Source organism: Myotis yumanensis, unplaced genomic scaffold (assembly GCF_028538775.1).
Source record: "Myotis yumanensis isolate MYYU_CA2020_CCGP unplaced genomic scaffold, mMyoYum1.0.hap1 SCAF_2, whole genome shotgun sequence".
NCBI lineage: Eukaryota > Metazoa > Chordata > Mammalia > Chiroptera > Vespertilionidae > Myotis > Myotis yumanensis.
In genome coordinates this window covers 55,197,040-55,220,851 of record NW_027223753.1, presented here as the reverse complement: position 1 = coordinate 55,220,851, position 23,812 = coordinate 55,197,040, and the positions used below count along the sequence as shown (strand labels likewise).

Sequence of the window (23,812 nt, the reverse complement as noted above, 5' to 3'; positions counted from 1 at the left end):
ATGCATGGGTTGCAGGCTTGATCCCCAGTAGGGGACATGCAGGAGGCAGCCAATCAATGATTCTCTCTCATTATTGATGTTTCTATCTCTTTCTTCCTCTCCCTTCCTCTCTGAAATCAATAAAGATATATTTAAAAAATAATAATTATGTATAACAAGATATTGTAAAAATTAAATTACAAAATTTTTATTAAAACATTTCTTACATACCATTATATTGGCTGGGCTGCAAAAATATTCATTGTGGGCTCTGACCCCTAAATTTCTGATTTAGGATGGTTGGAGTGAGGCCTGAGAATTTGCATTCTGACAAGTTTCTAGGTAATGCTGATTTTGATAGTGTGGGTTACATTTTGGAAATCATTGATTATTCCAGTGATTCTCACACCTGGCTGCATGTTAGAATCATCTGGGGAGCTACCCAGGCTCTACTCTAGGGGGTTCTGAGAGCCTGCATTTCATTGATCTTGGCTGAGACGCTGTGCAGTGACTGCAGTGCACATGGAGGATTGAATACTATTGGCTTAGTCTAAACCTTATTTCACAGATGAGGAAACAGGTCTGAAGAAATTAACTATTCCCTTCTTGTCTTGGCTCCTAGCATTCTGCACATTGTTTCTTACTCACTTACTTGGTTCTTGGCTGTATAAGGTCAGGGACTGTCTTAATCTATTTGCTACACAATAAAGGTTCAATAAACATCTATTGTTGCGTTAATAATGTTGAAGGGAATAGGGATCCACCAAAAGTTTTTGACCAGCAAAGTTATGTACTGAATATTAAAAGTAATATTTTAGGAGGATTTGTTATGAGGAAGGGTAAGATAAAGATCCTGGAGCAGCGATGATCTTCCTACTGCAATGTTCCTGTAGAACCTTGTTACTCAAAATGTGATAAAGACCAGCAGCATCAGTGTCACCTGAAGCCTTGTTAGAAATGCAGGCTCTCAGCTCCCACCTCTGACCTACTAAAGAAGAATCTACATTTTTATAAGATCTCCAGTGAGTTTTGTGCACATAGAAGTTTAAGAAGCAGCATTGTAGGACATTACAGGACCACTGTCTAGACTTATGTGGTAGCCCTAGGGAATTGAGAAAGAGCAGCAAATATGAATGACTGAGCATGTCTGCTTTTCCTTAAGCCTATTCCTTGGGATACCAGTTCTCTGGATTTTAATAAGCATTCAGTGATCAAAAAAGTGTGGTGAATACCAGATTAAACAAAGCTAAACAGGTTTTAGGGTTTTGTTTTTTTTGTGTGTGTGTGTGTGTTTTATTTTATTTTTTAAAAATGTATTTTATTGATTTTTTACAGAGAGGAAGGGAGAGAGATAGAGAGTTAGAAACATCGATGAGAGAGAAACATCAATCAGCTGCCTCCTGCACATCCCCTACTGGGGATATGCCCGCAACCAAGGTACATGCCCTTGACCGGAATCGAACCTGGGACCTTTCAGTCAGCAGGCCGACGCTCTATCCACTGAGCCAAACCGGTTTCGGCGTGTGTGTGTGTGTTTTAAATAGCCAGACTTCTTTTATCTTTTAACTAGGGGCCCAGTGCACGAATTTGTGCACCTTCAAAGGAACTGTCTGCTGGCAGTCTTGCTCCCACCGCCGCCACTCCCACTCGCTGACAGTGCCAGCCCTGCCCTCACCTGCTGACAGCATGGAGCAATTGGGGCTGGTGCCAGCAGCAGGTGAGAGCGGGGCCAGCACTGTCAGTAGGTGCGAGTGGTGGCTGCTGCCCCAATCGCCCCTCATGAGCAGGGGGAGGTGGAGGAGCCCTGAGGGCAATCAGGGCTGGCAGCTGCTGCTTGCACCTGCTGATGGCGCCAAGCAATCGGGCCCGGCACTGGGTGCTGGCAGCAAGTGTGAGCAGTGTCTCTGGCACCAGCAGCAGGTGCAAGCAGGGCCAGCGCCAGCAGGTCCGAACGCCGGACAGGACCGTGGCGTGCAGGGGCAAAGAATTTTCAGTAAGCACCAGAGGCTCGCCCCGATGACAGTGACCAGTGCCCCGGCTTGGTCTGGTGCCCCTGCTCACCTGCTCCACCATCCCACTGCAGCCGATGCCTGCCATGTTCTGTGCGCACCCCTTGGTGGTCAGTGCATGTCATAGTGACTGGTTGTTTGGTTGTTCAGTTGTTTGGTTGTTCCGCCGTTTGGTCTATTTGCATATTAGGGTTTTATATATATAGACTAGAGGCCCGGTGCACAAAATTTGTGCACTCGGTGGGGGGGGGGGACGGTGCGTACCTCAGCCCAGCCGGCGCCCATTTGTAGTCCAGGACCCCTTGGGGGATGTCCACCTGTTGACTTAGGCCCACTCCCCGGGGAATCAGGCTTAAGCTTGCAGTCAGACATCCTTCTGGTAGCCAGGGAACCCTGGGGGGATGTCCGACTAAAGGCTTAGTTCCCCAAGGGATCGGGCTTAAACTGTTAGACATTCTTAGTGCTGCCATGGAGGTGGGAGAGGCTCCTGCCACCACCTCCGCACTGGACAGCCATGAGCCAGCTTCTGGCTGAGTGGCACTACTCCTTGGTCTGACCTAAACTCTAGAGATTAGTACTTCATTTTACAACTTTTTCTCGGTTTATAGGCAGCAGCAAACTCAGACCACACAGTCGGGTGTGCAAGAAATGTTGCTTTCTTTATTGTTTAGTAACCAAACCTAACTTCAACTTCAGCCCCCATTCTGCCAAGTGAAAAAACAAAAACAAAATATTATTTAACTTAGGTTCCCCACACCTTTCTCTGGAGTTGTACTTCCATGTTAGACAGTTTATATCTCAGGCAGAGGTGCCAAAGAACCGAGCAGGGTCAAGAACATGTGGACCTCAGTCTTCTGTCTGGACTGGCCCCCACCCAGTGCCCTTGACCCTCACCTCAGAGCTCAAGTCCATGCCGAGCCCTGGTATATTCTCCGCATCTGGGCCTTGAGGCCTCTTGAGTCCAATTCGCTCTCTTCATCCCTCCCTGCCACCTTCTCTCTCTCACACAAAGAGCTATTGGGCTCTCCGATCGCCCTCCGATCGCCATGGCCTGTGCCCAGGCCCTCCCGCCCTCCGATTGCCATGCGGATCGCTCCATGCAGGCCAGCCAGCAACCCCGGCCCCAGTGGGGTCTGGGGTTGCCGCCTGGCCTGTGCCCGGGCCCTCCCGCCCTCCGATGCCATGGTGATCCTGGGCGCAGGCCAGCCGGCAACCCCGCCCCCCGGGGGTCCGGGGTTGCCGCCTGGTCTGAGCCCGGGCCCTCTGGCCCTCCGATTGCCACCATCGATTGGCTCAGGCCAGCTGGCAACCCCAGCCCCTGGGGTCGGGTTTGCTGCCCGGCTTTCCAATGGCGATCAGCGGCCTTTGCCCACCCCCTAGCTCTTGCCTGCCGCCTGGGTTGCCAATAACTATTCTTCAGTCCTTCCCCTTTGCCTCCCATCATTGGGCGTATGCAAATTAGCCGCCATCTTTGTTGGCGGTTAACCGCCATCTTAGTTGGCAATTAATTTGCATAAGGATATGCTGATTAGCCAATGGGAAGGGTAGTTGTTGTACACTAATTACCATGTTTCTCTTTTATTAGTGTAGATATGCTGACTCTCCAAGAGAAAAACTGTATTGTGTAACTGCTTCTACATTTATTGATCATGGAAGCCTGTTTGGGGTATAACTTCTCATGTTGCTCTTTTGTGGAGTGCATCTTGGTAAAGCTGTAATAAGTTCTTTGTGATTATTAGGGTTCCAGATTTAGAAGATATACTAATTCCTGGACAGGAAACCACCTTACACATCTTAAGTTAATACCCATTACTTATCTGTTCAAATGCCCAACCTTTCCAGGTGTGTGACTTCACTTCTGACTCACTTTCATTGGCTGAGTCCCATTTGGAAAGAGTCATAGGAGAGGTCTGTGGGCTCTGTCAGAGCTGGTCTGGGAAAACATTCAAGACTTAGTTGCTGGTTATGGTGTCTGATAGAAATGAGGAGGAAACACTGGAAAATGTAGGGTCACTAGTAACATACCAAATTTGTGCTAGGAGTACAATCAGGAGGTATGACTGAGAGCAATTACTGGGTGAATAAAGAAGAAACACGGAAATGTGATTGGCAGTCGTGAGACATATCTGTAAGCAAATTTATAGTGAAAAATAAAAAGAAGCAAATGAACAAATACATTGGGGCCTAGGGTTGTTTCAGATTTAGGACAGTCCAAAATGGCTTTTCTACAGTTTATTTCCATCAATGCCCCTTTTAAAAATTCATGGCCCATTGTAATGCTGGCAGGTTGATTATTCCACATTCTATAACTAGAAAGCATTTGATTTTAAATTATACTCACTAATAAATTACCAATAATGTTTTGGATAGCACCTTTTATATTCACCATATAGTTTTTCTTTTGTATCCTTGACATTAAATTTCACTTTTTTGGGGGGTGGGGTAGCAGTACACTAGTACTTACTATTTTTAGTTAGTAAAAGGAATGAAAATACTTTCTCCATGGCACCCTTACTTTGGGCAGTAAGCCACATTACTCTTATTTTTTTGTTAGTAAACCGATGGAAAGTATTTTTGATTTAGATCTGTCCTTTCAAATGCTCAAAGGCTTTATTTTTTATTCCCTTTTCCTAATATTTAAAAAATGTCATTTCTTGCAAAATCAAGAAAGTACTCTTAGATCAACTTATGGCATCAGTATAATTTTTCTTAGGAATTTTTGTCTTGAAAAATTTGATATTACTTTAATGGGTAAACTTGGATATATAAATCTTTCAAATCTCATTCAATTCAATTTCTCTTTATTGTATCCTCAGTTGAGAGCATTTCCTGTACTTTCTGGAGAAATTTTGATGAGAAGGGGGAAAACACCCCTTGTTTCAATCAAGCAGAATATATTGAACAAAGTAGTCTTTGATTTCAGAAACTTCTAGAGGGGATTAGTATAGTTTCAACTGACTTTTCTTCAACTTTGAAATCTACAGTTCCCAGATACTATGTATAAAATAATGATCTTAAGATCTTATAAGCTGCTAAGTCATCTAAAATAAATTCATTTTTTTATTTTACTAGGATGGATTCATCTTAGACTATATAGAGGTTGGCAGTCTTTAGAAGGAGTGTTAAGATGCTTGATCTGCCCCTGTCAGGCGAATTGTGGTGGGAGATACAGTTTACTAGGAAACCCTGACTCTTCAGTGGAGTTGAACATGGGAGATTATAGTAGCTGAAAGACTACCTCTGCACAGGCAAAGGGAAGTAGACGGGTGCTATGGGAACAGCAGCTGCTGAATTTTGAACAGTACAGGTAGCTTGTATCAACTACAAGCCCTTATAGTTGTAGGGAAGAGAAAAAAGACGCAGCAGTTGTCCCACATGTCAAAAGTAACTTGCTAATGAGCTTTATTTAACATACGTGCTAAGGGTTGCCAATACTTATCCTGGAAAGATTTTCAACAAGGATTGGATCTAGAGGTTCAAGTTAAGCCTTGGGTTACTAGACAATCTGATCCCCAAAATATTTGTACAACATCCATCTAATAAATTATTTATCGAACATCATCAGGTGCTGGTTCTGTGCTGGGTGATGGAATACCAGGTCAAGAAAAGATAAACATTGTCATTGCCATCATACTGCTTGTTGACCATAGTGGGATGCATATTTGTAAATAAGATAATATAAGTGTGTGCTATGATAGGAGAAATATAGCAAAGCATGGTAATATACAGAAGGGGGTACTTAACTTTTAGTTAAGGAGTCAGGTATAAGAAAAGGCATCTACATGAAGGATGAGTAGGCTTTGGGTAGACTAAGAAGAGATGGGGCAGGAAAGTGCATTCTGCACCGGGAGAAAAGCATATACAAAAGTCCTGAAAAAGTTCATAAAGAATGTTTTGTTTGGATCATACAGATTTGGGAAGAAGGAGAAGTGGCTGGAAATGAAGCTAACAAAGTAAGCGAGGTCAGACATGTAGGGTTTTATAAGCATTTGGGTTTTATTTTAGATGGAATGGAAAGCCATAGAAAGTCTCTCTAGCCAAGGAATGATTAGATATGCATTTTAGGTTAATGACTCTGGCAGCATTATGGAGAATGGGTTGGAGGGAGATAATACTGGGGAGAATGAGACCAATGGGAAGACTCTTGCAAAAGTTTACATAAGACGAGATGGTAGCCTGTATTTGACAAGTGATGGCATTCTCAATAGCTTGTGCTTATAGACACTAAAGTTTTTTACTCTACTTTTTATAAGATTGTTTATATGGTTCTTTACCTCAGTATTTTCCATTTTATAATTCTTCAAGAAACCTTTATTTCCTCTCTGGTATCTATGTAAACTATTATGTTTTTGTTGCTTCCTAAATATTCTCCTGAAAATGTATGTTCTGCTCTTGACATACAGTATGTTTCTTTATCACACTTGAGTACAGAATTAATGTTGAGAGAAGTAATTATGATTCTAGTGAATAGGTCTTAGTTGTACAACTATGGGTAGCCTGAGATTTCCTGGAAAGAACTGGTAGAAAAAAATAATTTAATGGCTCTCAGCATTGGAAAGAAAGAAAGTAATTTAAAGACAGTTTTAGAGGGGAGGAGGCTTGCTGTACAGCAATCAATAAGGCAGGATTAGAAAAGACCATCATGGATCAACCCCAAAGTGCAAAAAATAATTAAGGGCACAGAAGGCACATAATGCATGTCAAGTTCAAAAGAGACACTGAGAAATTACAGAGTGACGTTTGGCATTTAAAAATGACAGAAAGAGCAAAGGTGGAAAATGACAAAAACATTTCATGTAAGACTAAAAGTGCTGCAATATTACATGGGACACAAAAGGTCAGTGAACAGCCCGGAATGGTGTCTAATGGATAGCAAGGGTACTCCATTGACTGAGACTTTCTTGTGAACATTGATTACAAAAATAAAATTAAATGAATTCTTTGCCTCAGTGCTCTCAGAAAGCACAGTGTGGCTGAAAAGAGAAAGCAATTTAAAATGAGAGAAGTAAAATTGTTCTTGGACATGTTGCCAATCAATAGGTGCTAAAGAAATGGAGAAATTTGAATTCTCATGTAGAAGCAGATATTCTTTCTTCTAGGATTAGTGCTGTCCAAAGCCAATAATTCATTCTTAGGCTTAGAAACTCTTTCTAAAAAGGATTAAGTTGTTTTTCTTTTGGTATTTTGTTCCCAAATCTCCCAATGTAGGTCATTTTTAACGATTTTTTGGCTTTCTATCTATGTGTGAAAGTATGATACATCTGGCTCTTACTAGGTCAAAGGACAACATCAAGAAATTGCGTAGAAGTCCTAGCAAAAAAACTTCCCAATCTAGTAAACTTTTATTTTTTATTTTTGAGGAAATATACTTTTGTGAAGTGGAGCTTGGTTGAACGGCTGTTCCTGGCTTTGGAAATCCCTTATCTTAATCAATTAGGGCTTCTATAATAAGAATACCATAAACTGGATGGCTTAAGGGACAAACATGTATTTCTTACATTTCTGGAGATTGGGAGGTTCAGAATTTATCAGCAGCTTCTTGACTGGCTTTTAGTAGATAGCTGACTTCTAGCTATATCCTCACATGATACAGACAGACAGACTAATCTCATCATGAGGGCTCCATTCTTATGACCCAATTACATCTTAAAGGCTCCATTTCCAACTACCATCACATTGGGGATTAGAGTTTCAACATGTGAATTTTGGGGACACAAGCATACAGTCCCACAGCATCCTTAGTGATACATATTTTCCAAAGAGGCAGCAATTGTTCTTTCTTACTTGCATGTTAAAGGCAGGATTTAAAGAATGGGTATACCTGATGCAAAAGCAGAGAGGTTTTAAGTTATTGTTTCAAAAAGGATTCAGGAACAATTTCATATGAAAGTATTTTTGTAGCATAAAATTGAATCATGGCAATTTCATATAGTTTAGCCTAATAGTGAGAGATTAGTGTAATTTTTCTGCATTTGTTCTGTTTTCCTGTTTCCCCAGGTCTGTTTCTCCATTGTGATTAGAAATTAATACTTTGATGTATTTTTTCCCATTTTTTTCAAAGCCTTTAAGGATATATATGATAAAATCTGATATATATTATACATTTTATATTCAGCATTTTACAGCTAATCTAATCTAATAAAAGAGAAACATGCAAATTGCCCCAAGCCATGCCCACCAGCCAATCAGAGCGACTCTATGCAAATTAACCCAACAGTTAATGGCGGCTGGCAGACATGGAGCTGGAGCAAGCAGGAGGCTTGGTTGCCCCGGCGATGGAGGAAGCCAAGCTTCCTGCCTGCCCTGGCGGGCTGTAGCCTCTGCTCAAGGCAACAAAGTTTCAATTCTAGAAGATAAATAAATCTCAGATACCTGCTTCCAGCCAGCCTCCACTGGGAGCTTGGGTGGCTGGGGCCCATGGCCAGCCTGCAAACAGCCATCAGCCCCTCACCCAGGATGGCCACACCCTCATGGGGTGAGGGTCCCCGCTGGGGGGCTTGGCCAGCCTGCAAACAGCCATTAGCCCCTCACCCAGACTGGCCAGGCACCCCAGCAGGACCCCCCACCCTGAAGGGGGTGTGGCCAGCCTGAAAACGGCCCTCAGCCCCTCACCCAGGCTGGCAAGGCACCCCAGCGGGGACCCATCCCTGAAGGGGCTGTGGCAAGCCTGCAAACAGCCATCAGCCACTCACCCAGGCTGGCCAGGCACCCCAGCAGGACCACCCTCCCTGAAGGAGGTGTGGCTAACTTGAAAACGGCCCTCAGCTCCTCACCCAGGCTGGCCAGGCACTCTAGCAGGGACCCCCACACTGAAGGGGGTGTGGCCAGCCTGAAAACAGCCCTCAACCCCTCACCCAGGCTGACCAGGCACCTCAGAGGGACCCCCACCCTGATCCGGGACACCCTTCAGGGCAAACCAGCCAGCCCCCACCCATGCACCAGGCATATAATAAATGAGTAATATGCAAATTGACCCTAACAGCAGAATGACTGGGAATGACTGGTCACTATGATACACACTGACCACCAGGGGGCAGATGCTCAATGCAGGAGCTGCCCCCTGGTGTTCAGTGTGCTCACACAGGGGGAGCTCTGCTCAGCCACAAGCCAGGCTGATGGCTGCCAGCACAGCAGTGATGGCGGGAGCCTCTCCTGCCTTCTCAGCAGCACTAAGGATGTCTGACTGCAGCTTAGGCCTGGTCCCCACTGGCAAGTGGACATCCCCCGAGGGGTCGCAGACTGCGAGAGGGCACAGGCCGGGCTGAGGGACCTCCCCGAGTACACAAATTTTTGTGCACCGGGCCTCTAGTATTATATAATTGCTTAACCGTCCAGTTAAATATGCTTTAAAATATTTTTGCTGGCTGCATATCATTTCATAATGAGTTTGTAGTATACTCTGTTTCCCTATTCCTTCATTACCTGGGAACCATATATCCTGGTTTGTCCAGGGAAGTCCTTATTTATGACTATTATCCTGGAAAAATTATTAAAGCACCCCCAGAGTTATCCCATTTGGAACACAAATTTGTGTAGTCACCTTTCCTGTAATCACCCTACCTACAATAGACTATTTGCTATTTTAAATTTTCTCTTATAAATCCACTATAGATTAGTTCATTTCTTATTATTTCACAAGGCTAAATTCCTAAAAGTGAAGTAACTGGATCAAAGTGTATGACCATTTGGTTCTGTCTATATACTGTCCTGCTTGTATTTCTGTTAAATAAATAAAATACGGTTCTGTTAAATTGGATTCAACAACTTTATCTGCTTTCAACTTTGAATATTTTATTCCCTTTGAGAAGGGTTTCTCAACACTGGCGCTATTATCATTTTGGCTCAAATAATCCTTCTTATAGAGGGCTATCTGTGCATTGTAGTATGATTTAGCAGCACCCCTGGCCTTTACCTCCAGATGCCATAGCACTTCCCACCCCAGTCATGACAATCAACAATGCACTTGTCCCTTGTGTGTGTGGGGGGAGGGGCAAAATAGCCCTCAGTTGAGAACCACTGGCTTAGAAAAATGTATAGGGAATAATAAGAGTAACATCTTCCTCTTCTGGCTTATTTGTCACAAGCTGTGGGTTTTTGATAAAATAATTGCTTATTTAGCATACTGAAAATGGTAAAAGTTGCTTGTTCAAGATTACATGACCAAGGAACAGAGCAGGAATTTGAACTTGGGTCTGTCTGTCTTCAGAGTCTTAACCATGTGTCCTGCTATCCGAAGGGCACTTGCTAGTACTACTATTATGCACTTGCCATTGCTAGACAGAAAACAATGGGAAAAGAAGTATTTTCTCTCCAGTGAGTTTATGGCAATCATTTAGGATCTTTTTTTATTGTTACCAAGGTAGTCCTTACTTATTTTTACCATCTGTAAATGGGGTTGGCTGTATGATATCAATATACAGAAACATGTAGTTTAAGTCTTGGCACATAGTAGGTGCTCAATATGTGCTAGTTTGCACTTATATTTGCATTGGGTTATCATAACCATCTGCTAACGAGTTTGTAGGGCTTAAAGATGATGATTATTAAAGCACCCCCAGAGTTATCCCATTTGGAACACAAATTTGTGTAGTCACCTTTCCTGTAATCACCCTACCTACAATAGACTAATTGCACCTTTAGCAGCAGGTGCTTTTTTTGGTTCCAGATGATTACCTTTCCCTCTTTCTACTTTCAAAAGCAGCCCTCCCTGTTTTCCCTCAATATTGATGAATCACACTTTGAAGAACAGAGTAAAAGATGAACAGACTCCAGGGCATCCACAAGTGAAGGAAGTACAATTTAAAATCACTGAAATAAATATTGTTCCTTCTTTTTATCTTCTGTCTCAAAAGCTATTTGTTCAGAATAAGGAAATCATTTTTAAGTTCTAGAGGTAGAATATTTAGTTTCAGGTTGTTTGGGGATAGGTTCTGATATATGAACATAAGACTAGTAAGTAGGGAGAGGACCAGACTGGAGAGAGAATCCCCCACACATTCTTGTGCTAGAGGCAGCCCACCACTATTGCCAGTTAATGCCTGAGTGATGATGGGGTGGGAGGAGGAATGTGGTGAGCTATTCTCACACTGGAGGAGGAGGTGTGGCTCAAGTTCTGCAGCTAAGCTCAACTTAGAAACTTAAACATGGTGATCTTGGGAAGCATGGTTGGATTACAACTAGTTTTATCTAGGTTTTTCTCATTTCTCATTCTAAATGGTGGACGTTGTTGATTGTGGAGACTCTTGAAAGGAAAAGCAGAAAGGAACTATGTCAGAATCACTTTCCCCCCAAAAGATACTAGACCAGGAAAGAAAAAAAAGACATCTGGATCTACAATACAGGAAGTTCTCACCTACTCTTAACCTATTCTTAAGTTCTGAGTATGAACTTGATGTTTTGTAGTACTATATGGCTTTTAAAACATTTTCACAAGTATTAGCTCTTTGACCACCTCTAGAAGCTAGTCAGGCAGACACCCATGTTTCAGAAGAGGAAATGAAACTTGGAGAAGTTGTGATTTTCTCCAGCTTCATAGAATGAAGAATGACAGGGGACCCTTGATACCTACATCAGCTCTGTCTCCACATCACCCTAATGCTTATGTAGTTCCAGAAGTTACACTATTTCTCTGCTCTTAGGCTTTTTCTTGTTTGGCTGGCATTTTAAACTAGGTTGTCTGTGACTAGTATTTAAAAGAATGATTATGTGATTGCTTTTCCCACACATTCAAGGCAACATTTCAGTGTGCCTATCATGTTGTCTGAAATTTGGGTGCTACCTTTACTCTCTACTTTTATGTGTTTATCTTTTATGTCCTTATGTAAGGGTAAGCAGAGTGGTTGCTGTGCATATATCACATTTTGAATTTATAATGGCTTTTCTATTAATGGGTTGGATATTATTGTGTTTCAACCCCTGTGACCCTGTGTTAGGAAAACTCAGCTTGAGAATATATTGCTGAGTCGTAATATTAAAACCCGTGGCCCTTCTCCCTGTCAAGTGAACTTGAACATATAATGGTGTTGTCTTAAATAGGATAGTAGTTAGGATTTCTTTTCAGTAAATGATGAATATTTAAAAAGAATGTAAGCTTAAAATTCGCCCCCTCCCCGCCTGTTGTTTTTAAATTGCTCACAATGTGTTAAAGCTTAATATAAAATACACAATCTCCCCTACTTTATCATGGTGCTATTTTTTTTCATGGTGCTATTTTAACTTATGTCTTAACTACTTTATTTTATTAGTTTTTTAAAACCAAATTATCTTCTATCATAAGCAGCCTTCTTGTATGTGGCTTATCAATACAAGTTGAAATGCTCAGTATTTTCTCTCTCCCTCCATGCCTCCTTCCTTCCTTTTTCTCACCTCTTCTTTCTATTTTTATCCATCCATCCATCCATCCATCCATCCATCCATCCATCCATCTCCTCTCAGTCTTTTAGTAATAGAAAGGCTTGTATTTAGTATGTGTGGTAACTCAAACATCACAATTTCAAAATTTGAAGTTTAAAAGTATTCTTAAATTGAGCAAGTTTATGAGTTTGGAATTGATCTGCTCACTCCAATTTTGAGGATTTCATCACTTTATTATCTTTTAAGTATAATCATATACCCAAGTGCTCATAATTTATCAGACTTTATGTGGTGTTAAAAACTAAAAGACTTTGCTTAAGAGATTGAAATTCAAAGTTGGTTTCAGCATATAGATAAAATGGCTTTCTGTGTCCAGCCTGGTATGCTTTAGTAATGGGTCTTTATGATTTTAGTGGCTGTGCCTTGTCAGTGTCTTTTCCCCCAGATGGAGCCAGTCCCGCTAGCATGGTGACCTTTAATTGTTGGCATTCTTACTAACTGCCTTAAGATTACCTCGTCTCTAAAGGAAAATGGCAGGTAGCCAGGGAGTTTTCTTTCAGCAATCCAAAGAGATGCCTCACTCCCTAAGAGAAAACTCTATCTGTCCATTTTGTTTTATGAGCGGCATCATGAGATGTTTAGGTAACTCAGAGCTGAGTGAATGGAGAGTTATTACATGATACAAATATATAATTTAGGAGATGATGGTCAGAGACATGTAAACTAAAGGAAAAAAGAAGTAATAGCTTTCAATACCACGAATTTATTGTTTGTGGAATATACTGCATATATTCCAATATGTAATAGTTTTTCTTATGTTTTAGTTTTGAGAGTTGTGTGTGTGTGTGTGCGCGTGTGTGTGTGTGTGTGTGTGTGTGTGTGTGTGTTGGGGGAAGGGTACAAATAATAATGTAGGAAATCCAGAAGGATTTTTACTTAAGGTAACTTAACTTATGTGCCAAGAAATATATCCTGTGTGGGTTGTCTCACACTTTGTGCTAAAGTTGTCTCTATTGCCTTTTGTCAAAATGTGTCTCTATTGCCTTTTGTTATGAGGAAAGGAAAAAATAGGGATATATCCAGAGCTACAACCCTGAAGACCTGTTTGTGGGTTCAGAATTTTTAGAGATCAACCAAAGAACTTGTATGCATATGTACATAACCAGGGACACAGACAATAGGGTGGCAAAGGCCTGGGGTGGGGCCCAGAGGTGGGCTAGAAGAGGTCAATGGGTGGGGGTGGGGGCATATGTAATACTTTCAACAAAATAAAGATAAATTTTTTTTTCATTGAGATAAACACAGTTGTTTTCACATTTGACAATAATTGTAAAACAACAAGGCCATTTCATTCATTACAGTATGCCTGAGTAATCTTCATTCATTGTTTTCTTAGGAAGATGTTACATACTATACTTAAGACCGTACAAACATACATATATTTAATGTCCATTTATCTTAACCTTTATGCAAAAAAGAGGAAGAACAAGAGAAATCTGAAATAAATGCAAACAATGCAAAATTATCGCTGATATGAATGACAAATGCCCTGAGAAAACTCAATGCAACACTTACATATGCTTATGTAAGATTTAAGTAGTGAAATTTTACCAAATTTATTGGCAATTATAGAGAGCAGGAGCAGATGCAGCAGGTTTCAGCAGGGCTTTACTTGGTGCCAGTGTACCCCTGGCAGCTGCTGCTCGTATTGCCCACAGAAGATACCAGAGTGGCTTCTGTATTGGAGAAACTCATTTTTTGTGAGCCGTGCTTTTATACTGAAGGTAAGCTAATAAGAATTTACACACACACACACACACACACACACACACACACACACACGTATGCACTTCTGTATAAAGGAATGTTCATAAATTCTGGGCCCTCTTTGTCCCTGAAGTAAACCCAGAATCAGGTGGGCACCAGGGCAAGAAGAGTCAGTGGCCAGATGTTTCTCAATAATATTTCTCTACCATCAGTTTTCCAACAACCCAGAATGACCTTTTCCCTCGATGGTATAACCATTGCGCACTGCAGAGCTAATTGCTATACCTAAGATTACATTTCCTTTTTTTATACAACTTTAAAAACATTCCTAGTTGCCTTTCTCTTTTCCACCACTTGACTTTATGATACCCTTATTTTTCACAAACTCCCCTTGGTGTGAGGACACAGGATTCCAGGCTTGCTACACAACTATCATCTTGACTCTTCACTGTTTTCCCACAATGGACACCTGTTTTTCTGGGCACAACATCTTCCTCATTATTCTTCTTTCACTGGAGCAGACCCTCAAGTAATGAAGATGGTCAGCCATGTATGTATGTGTGTCATAAATATGACAAAGAACCACAGCCATTGTCCTTTTCCACATAATGACTGCTTTTCTTAGCATGATTCTGGATCAAGGATCTTTGGAAGCTCTGAGTACAGCTAGGTAAATTAGTTTGTCTTTTGCCTTTTATTCTCCTAAATTTTGTGTATTGCAAATACCTTACCAATGAATGAAAATAAAGAAAAATCCCAAACATTCCATCAATGATTTAAATTTCTCCCTGTGCCAAGGGAATTTGGGGGGTAACAAAATTTTCTATATCTTGTTTACATAACTATATTCATTTGTCAAAACTCACCCAAACTATATTCCTTAACAGAGTGAATTTTACTGTCTATAAAGTATCCTATATAATAAAGAGCTAATATGCAAGTGGTCGTCACACCCTCATGCTGTCATGCTGTAACGGCTCAGACACTCAACACTGGGGAGAGAGGAATGGGTACCAGCCAGGCTGCAGCCCAGGAGAGGGAAAGAAGTAGCCCTGCAAGTGAAGATTGGTCAGAGCTCTCAGGATGGGAAGGCAGAGGGGAGAGGACTGAACCTGGGAGGGTTTCTTCTCAGTATGCAACTTCTGATGCTGAATGAAACTTGTGCTCAATTTGAAGGTTTTCCCACACACCTTACACACACAAGATTTTTTCCCCCAGTGTGAACTTGCTGATGCTGAGCCAGGGTTATTTTCTGATTGAACGTCTTCCCATACTTCTCGTATTCCTAAGATTTCTTCCCAGTGTCAATTATCTGATGTATAATAAAGTGGGAGCTACAACTGAAAGTTTTCCAACATTCACTGCATTTATAGAATTTCCCCCCATGGTGGAACCTCTGGTGCTGGATCCAGCAAAAGGCCTTGCTGCACTCCTTATAGTTACAGGGTTTCTCCCCAGTGTGGATTCTCCGATGCTGAATCAGGACTGAATTAAAACAGAAACTTTTCCCATACTCCTTATGTTCATAGGGCTTCTCCCTAGTGTGAACTCGCTCATGGATGATGCACTCATAGCTACACCTGAATACCCTTCCACAGTAGTACTTACATTTAAAGGGTTTCTCCTCGGTGTGACTTCACTGGTTTTGAGTTGTAGCTGAAGATTTTCCCACAGTCCTTACATTCATAGAGCTTCTCTCCAGCATGGAGTTTCTGATGCTAAAGGAGGTGGGGATTCTGACTGAAGGCTTGTCCACATTCCTGACATGAATGTGGTTTTTCTCCAGTATGGATTTTCTGGTGCCGTAACAGTTTTGAGTCATATCTGAAGGCTTTCCCATAGTCCTTGCATTTGTTGGGCTTCTCATTGTGAATTCTCTGATGTGGGTGAAGATTTGAAGGATGATTGAAGTATCTGCCACATTCACCACATTTATCACACACCTATTTTATAGGGGGCCTGGCAGGGTGGTGAGATGTGTGCTGACACCATTGCTTCCTTCCGATTTCCTGGCTATCCCTTCTCTTTCGATGGCGGAGAATTTGTGATCCTGGACTGTGAAGTCTGTGAAATCTTTTTTCTCTGTTGTGTCATACAGCAGTGGCTTCTCCAACCTGTTTTTAAAGTGAGGGTGCTGGGAGGCATCCCCCAGCTGCATCTCTGCTATGAGCCTGGAGGACTCTGGTTCTTTAGGAATGTTCAGCTTTGGAGATTGCTCCTCATTCTCAGTGTTAGTTTTACCATTGGTGCCAATACCTCTTGGGGCCTCTCACCTCTCACTGTCTAGGTCCCATGGTACTTCCCCTTGCTCCAGCTGGAATATCAGATCTGGTTTTGGAAATGGAAATGCCGCCAAGGAAGTTATGTTTGCATAATTCTCCAGCATCACCACCTGTACAGGGCCCTCTGTGCAGAGTCCAGAGTGGCCCATTGATCCCTCAAAGGTCACTGACTCTTTTGTAATAGCCTCATGTTCTTATGCTTTCTTGTCAGATGCCTTTGGAACAAGTGCTTTCTAGGCTGTAATTTTCAGACCCTTTTTAGCTTTTGGGGGTGCTGCCTTCTGGCCTGCAGCTTTCTGAGTGGGAACCTTCTTGTCTGCAGTGGTCACCTTTTTTGCTGGAACCTTTGCAACAGCTGCTCCAGATGCACCTTTAGCAGCAGGTGCTTTTTTTAGGAGAAGCTTTCAGGAGAAGTGCCTTTTTAGTTTCTTTGCCTTCATGGCTTTAAAAGGACTGAAATATGCATTTTGGCTTTCTTTTCTCTGGCTAGAATCTTCTTGGCCTATTTCGTGGTTGCCTGATTTGTATTGATATCTGCCTTCTGCCAGGCTTATCGAACATACCTCTGGTGGACACTGTAGCACTTGAGGATAAAGTCAGTGAGCTGCATGCATTTGACAGGTGTAGTCTGTCTACTTACTTGAGTGCAAGGTCCATCAACCAAAGCCCTGTTTTTTCTTTAAACATTTGATTTTTTAAAAGTTTTTTCTGTTTTAAAAATACATTTTTATTGATTTCATAGAGGACGGGAGAGGGAGAAAGAGATAGAAACTTCAATGATGAGAGATAATCATTAATAGGCTGCCTCCTGCACTTCCCCTAATGGGGATTGAGCCTGCAACCCAGGCATGTGTCCTGACCGGGAATCAAGCTATGAGCTCCTGATTCATAGGTTGATCCTCAACCACTGAGCAACACTGGCCGGGCAATCAAAGTCCTATTTTGATTGGTAACATCTACTCGTGACCAGCTTCCCAGCATGAGGCCCACAGGAGATGTAGGCTTCCTCCATGAAGCACCTGAGCACGGCGGACTACATAAGGCCTGTTAGGCACCTTTCTGCACCCCTGCCTGGAAGGTGGTGGGGCTGCATGGCTGCCAGACCCAGAGCCTGACACCTCAAATTTTTTAAAAGCTCGTAATAAAATAAATTTTACTAATATTGAAAATACCTAAAATTACTTAGACAGCATTATTGAGACATATTTACATTTAATATAATTCTGTTTAAAATGTATAGTTCAGCCCTGGCTGGTGTTCTCAGTGGTTAGAGCATCGTCCTGCTAACTGAAGGGTCTTGGTTTCAATTCCCAGTCAAGGGCACGTACCTGGGTTGCAGGTCCAATCCCTGGCCCAATTGGGGCACATGAGGGAGGCAACCAATCGATGTGTCTCTCACATCGAAGTTTCTCTCTCTCTTTCCCTTACACTATCTCTAAAATCAATGGAAATACATCCTCAGGTAAGGATTAACAAAAAGAAACAAAAAAATTAAAATGTACTTTTCAATAGTTTTTAGCATATTTATAGAATTGTATAACCATCACTATAATTTAATTTTAGAACATTTCAACATGATAAGAAATTCGATTAGCATTTACTTCCCATTCCCCTGCCCTAGCTAACCACTAATCTGTCTTTTCTATTGATTTGCCTATTGTAGGCATCTCATATGATAGGTGCATTTTGGAGATTGACTTCTTTTACTATAACTTTTTTTTACTTTAACTTTTTATAATTACACAAGGAAATAATTTTAGATTTTTTAACATAGATTTTTTAAAAGAAAATTAAAATCACTTCTATCAAATCACTACTAAGAGAACAACTTTAAGTCATTTTTCTGTTTTTTTTTGCAGTCTTTTTTTTTTTTAAATATATTTTATTGATTTTTTACAGAGAGGAAGGGAGAGAGATAGAGAGTTAGAAACATCAATGAGAGAGAAACATCGATCAGCTGCCTCCTGCACATCTCCCAGTGGGGATGTGCGCGCAACCAAGGTACATGCCCTTGACGGGAATCGAACCTGGGACCTTTCAGTCCGCAGGCCGACGCTCTATCCACTGAGCCAAACCGGTTTCGGCTGCAGTCTTTTTTAAATTCATTTGTTATTTCATTAATTTGTTTAGCAAACACTTATTGAGTATGTAGTATGGATCAATCACAGTGCTGGGCACTGGACATACTGAGGTACAGGAGATGAGCAATTTAGTGTTGTTGATGGAATAACTAATAAACATCGCAGGGAGTGCTACAAGTGAGAAGTACAGACTGCTTGTATTATGCAACAACGACCTAATTTAATTTTTCTAAAGAAGCTATTTATGCCTATGTATTTTAAATAATTGGGATGATATGGCATACAAAGTTGAATAGCATTTTTAGAAAAACCCGTATCATGAATACTTTCCCATTTGTTTAAATATTCTTTGAGAATACTATTTTTAATGTCTCCATAATTTTCTCTGGATGGATACACCAAATGTGTTAGAAATCTGAACAGTTCCTGGAATTTAAATTGCTCATAAGTGGCATTCATCCTGAGATTTAAAGTGACAAAAGCTTATGTGTGAAAGCATATGAATTTATAACCAAGACCTGCCAAGTAATTTCTCTTAGTATGTATCTGCCCTGTATCTTTGGTTCTAAGATATAGAATCATAACTTAGGATTTATGGCTCCTGGAGATAAAATGGTGATTATAGTATCCCTTGATTTAATCATCACTCCCACGTTAAGGTATGTGGGAAATTTCAGAGAAATCCAATAGAAGAGATGGCAAAAATGACTGCTGAGCTTCCATAGGCCCCTCTGGCTCCAAATTGAGAACTCTTTCAGGGCTTATAGGTATTTGGGTGACTAGGGGAAGTTAGGAAAAGAAATTGTTGAAAACCAACTTTTTAAAGAAATGGTGACTCTACAATCATTGATATTTGGGAAGTATTCTCTTTGATTTTTATTTATGAGTTAATTTGCCCTTTATTTTTCTTTTTCCAATTTTTTACTTTCTCCTTTTTTAGTTTATTTTTGTATGTCCCCACCTTGTTTTCTAGGACATGCCCTCTATTTATTTGAGATCATTTTTCCATGTGTAGTTGTGCAGGTCAGATCTATTGTCAGCTGTCTTACTGGGGTCAAAGTCATCCAAACATAAATACACTTGATCTCTTGCTTTTCTCCTACCCTTTGTGTGTCCCCTCCTTTGTTTTTTGGGGGCTGTTTGTTCCATCTGCCCTCTTCCTTGACTTTCTTGGTCATAGCGATTCTTTTTTATTCGGTGGTACAACTGTTTCTTTTCATGCTTTGGTGTTCTGTACTACTTCCCCACCCCAATCCCCTCTCCTTCTTGTGTATTTAATGTGTTTCACCTTGGCTCTGCTCATTCGTGCTCCTGAATTTCTGCAGAAGCTTCTCATGCATCCTCTGTAGACTTCCAAGAGAGCAGAGAAATTCAAAGGGAAGGGAAGAACAGCTGTTGTAGTCACTGATAGAGCAGCAGCTTCAAATGTAGATTCACTTAGAAAAGGGACTAACTGAAGAAGGAAATTTCCCTAAAGTGGTCCTCCCATTAGGAAGTTCCCTGACTTCAGTCCAGAGATTCATCATTTTCAAATAAGACCTCTTCATATAGGCTGATCCTCCAAGTATGATTATTTATGGAGCCACACCCAATTTTTTCCATAAATGGAATTGACTATTTTAGCTACTTGTAATGGGGGTAGGGGAGCATTAATTCTAGAAGGCAGCTTAAAGCCACTTCGAAATGGTTTTAAACATTTCATACACATTATTTTCCTCGATACTCCCTGTGACAAAATGGTTATTCAAGCCCTCTTACCCAAGCTTTCAGGAAGAGAGGGTCAGAGAGTCAATATGACAAAACCTTGTTGGGCTACTACATGCCATATACTTGGTCAAATGCTGGGAACTTATAGGTGAGTGGAACTTATAGCAACTATTCTGGTCATAGTCTAATAGAATTTGCATTCTTTTATCAGTTCATTCACTTGTTTATGTAACATGAATGAACAAAGTCTTAGTCCTTGATCTCAAGTAGTTTACTGCCTAACTCTTGCTTTAAATAAGAGGTTTTCAAACTCCCATTTTACATATAGAAAAAATGACATGTAAAAACCATTACATATCATGGTATGTAAGATTCCAGATTGATTCAAAATGTTTGAAATAACCAAGGGCTTTCAACAGTGGTCCTACCTACTATAATTGGAGTATTGGATTGGATGATTTCTAAAGCGCCTTTCAATTATTAAAAAGATGGTTTTCTGATTTTATTTATGTCGCATTTATCAGTTGCTCTCCATCAATGAGTCATATACCTGAAAGGCATTTACATAACTCAGACAAGATAAAATTATAATTTCTATACCAAAACATCACATTTTCTTTTTAGTTATAACAGATGACCCCAAATAGTACTGGATATATGGTCTGGGTTTGTCCTTATAGGTCAGTGTAATTTTGTGGGGACTTTGATTAATTATTTATATATATAAAAGGCTAATATGCAAAGTGTCCCCTCGGGAGTTTGACCGGGAGAACGGGAGTTCGATTGCTTGCTATGACATGCTCTGACCACCAGGGAGTGGCATGGAACATGATGGGCGACCAGCAGCAGTGATGGGGTACTGAGGGGGCAAGGGAAGGAGGAAGCAGGGGAACCTGATAGATTGGCCCTGATAGCCGGCCAGGCCTAGGGACCCTACCTGTGCATGAATTTTGTGTACTGGGCCCCTAGTATCTAAATAATTCATATTTCTTAATAACTGGATATTTAAATCAAAAGTCTGTGATTACCTTTGCACAGTCTGAAACAAACTACTTAGTTGATGTGATCAGTATGCTTTATAATTCTATGTGTTTGAAAATACTAATTACCTAATTAAGTACCAAAAATAATTCTATTTCAAATGAAATTTATGTTGGTAGAGAGATTAAAATAATTATTTCAGGTTATAAGGGGAGGAGTCCAAAAGAAAAGAAGCTCATACATTTTCTTATATCTCGTCTTTTCACTTGGACATCACACTGGAATTTCCTTTAGTACCTGCAGACTATCTGGGTACTTCACATTTTTAACCACTGTTGTCACCTCAGAATCTTGATGTGACAAATAAATGTTGCCTGAAAGCAGATGTAGAAGAATGTGGATCAGCTCTGAATGGCTCAGAAGTTAGGCTCACAGTATAGAGCTATCAAATCTTAGCTAGTGATGTTTGGTTCTAGTAAATATAACAGAAGGGACAGTAAAAAAGAATAAATAGATTTTTTCATATTAATAGTGACAAGATATAATTGAATCAAAAAATGATAATTTAGTGGTCCTTTATATAGTAATGATTTAAAAATTAGATTAAGATTCAATATACTTAACATGCAATGAAGAGAAGAGGCAACAAGAAAGTATGATTTTCCCTTCAAAGGCTCCCTTTTGTATGTTGGATTGGAATACCTCCTGTATCTCTAATGATGTACTGATCAGTATTGTTCAAGGGAATGGTTGGCAAAGCAATTTATATAGGGATTTATATCTAACTAGAATTGTTTTATTTTTTTAAAATATATTTTATTGATTTCAGAGGAGAAGGGAGAGAGAGAGATAGAAGCATCAATGATGACAGAGAATCATTGATCAACTGCCTCCTGCAGGCCCCACACTGAGGATTGAGCCTGCAATGTAGGCATGTGCTCTCACCAGAAATTGAACCATGCTCTCCTGGTTCACAGGTCAGTGCTCAACCACTGAGCTATGCTGGCCAGGCTAACTAAAATTGTTTTAGATATACATAAAATTACATGTTTTTGCTTGTATATATTTGCCATTTAAGAGAAGCTTTAAATTTACTATTAGCACTCTGTTGTATTTCTTCTATAAACTCAGCATATTTTATTTTAAGCTTTTATGTTATAGAGTGGTTTATATCACCCATCTATATATATAAAAGCTTAAGTGACCACTATGACGGCGTGACCGGAATGACCAGTTGCTATGATGCGCACTGACCACCAGGGGCAGATGCTCAACATAGGAGCTGCCCCCAGCCCCCAGGCCCCAATCACTGATGGCGCCTGCTGGCCAACCTCCTGGTCCTTCCCCACAGCCAGCAGGCCCCAATCACCTGATTGGGGCTGGGCCCCCGGGCTGGGATGGGAAACCAGGGGTGGGTGGTGGCGGATGCGGCCCCTTTTCCAGGGGGGCGAGGGCCGGCTCCCTCCTTGGGGCCAGTGGCCAACCTCCTGGGTCCCTACCCCTGTCCCTCCCCCTGGCTGGAAGGCCCCAATTGGCCTGTTGCCCACCTGCCTCAGTATTGGTTGGCCCCTCCCCCCAGCTGGCAGGCCCCGATTACCTGATTAGGGCCAGGCCCTGGGCTGGGATGGGTAACCAGGAGTGGGTGGCAATGGACACAGGCGGCGAGCAAAGGAGGAGGGCGGAGGTGGAGAGGTGGGGAGGCGGGAACCTGATCAGCCCTGATTGCCGTCCAGGCCTAGGGACCCCATCCATGCACAAATTTCATGCACCGGGCCTCTAGTTATCTAATAAAAATGGATAAGGTCATGGACAAAGATGCACTTTACAGCATCCTTAGACTATGAGCTCTATGAATAAAATATCTAACAATAATCTGAATTTGAGAAGCCAAATGATTGAGTTCTGATAAACATGGCTCCTTCATACATTAGGAAGTATTTTATGCCAGTTATGTAATTCAGGCTCCAAGATGAATTTTGCATCAAAATTATAAGTGTTGTCTACTCAAGTAACTATGGAACTTCTCCCTTCTGTTTAATATTATCTATGTAGTTCAGATCCAAGTCTTTCTCTAATAGTGCTTAGCTTGGAACCAGAAGATATAGGTTTCAATTTCGGCTTCCCTGTTTACTGACCATGTGACACTGAGCAAGTCCATTCATCTTAGGCTCAAGATTCTCATATGTGAAATGAGACTTACAGTATCATTCTACCTAATTGATAGAGGTGTGAGAATCAAATCCTATATAATAAAGAGCTAATATGCAAATGGTTGTCATGCCCTCATTCTGTCACACTGTAACGGCTCAGACACTCAACACTGGGGAAAGAGGAATTGGGACCAGCCAGCCACAAATGAGCTCGCCAGAGAGGAATGGGGACCAGCCAGGCACAAATGAGCTTGCTAGAGAGGAATGGGGACCAGCCAGGCGATAGCCTGAGAGAGGGACAAAGCTGCCTGCCCCGTGGTCCCAGGCACCAGCGCCCGTGCCTGCAGCCCAGGAGAGGGACAAGCTGCCCACTATGTGGTCCCAGGTACCAGCGCCTGCAGCTGTGGCCCAGGCGAAGCCGCCCACCCATGGTCCCCTGCAGTTGCGACCAGCCCGGGCAAAGCCAGCCTGGGTCCTGGGTGCCTGCAGCTGGGTAGAGGGAG

At 41.5% G+C, this 23,812-nt stretch overlaps 1 protein-coding gene and 1 pseudogene across 2 annotated transcripts in view; one reads left to right on the top strand and one right to left on the bottom strand.

Moving 5' to 3' along the window:
- SLC44A5 (solute carrier family 44 member 5) overlaps window positions 1–23,812 on the top strand; it is a 363,213-nt gene that overhangs the window by 109,970 nt on the left and 229,431 nt on the right. The window lies entirely within an intron of this gene.
- Window positions 15,095–16,538, bottom strand: LOC139002414 (zinc finger protein 619-like; annotated as a pseudogene).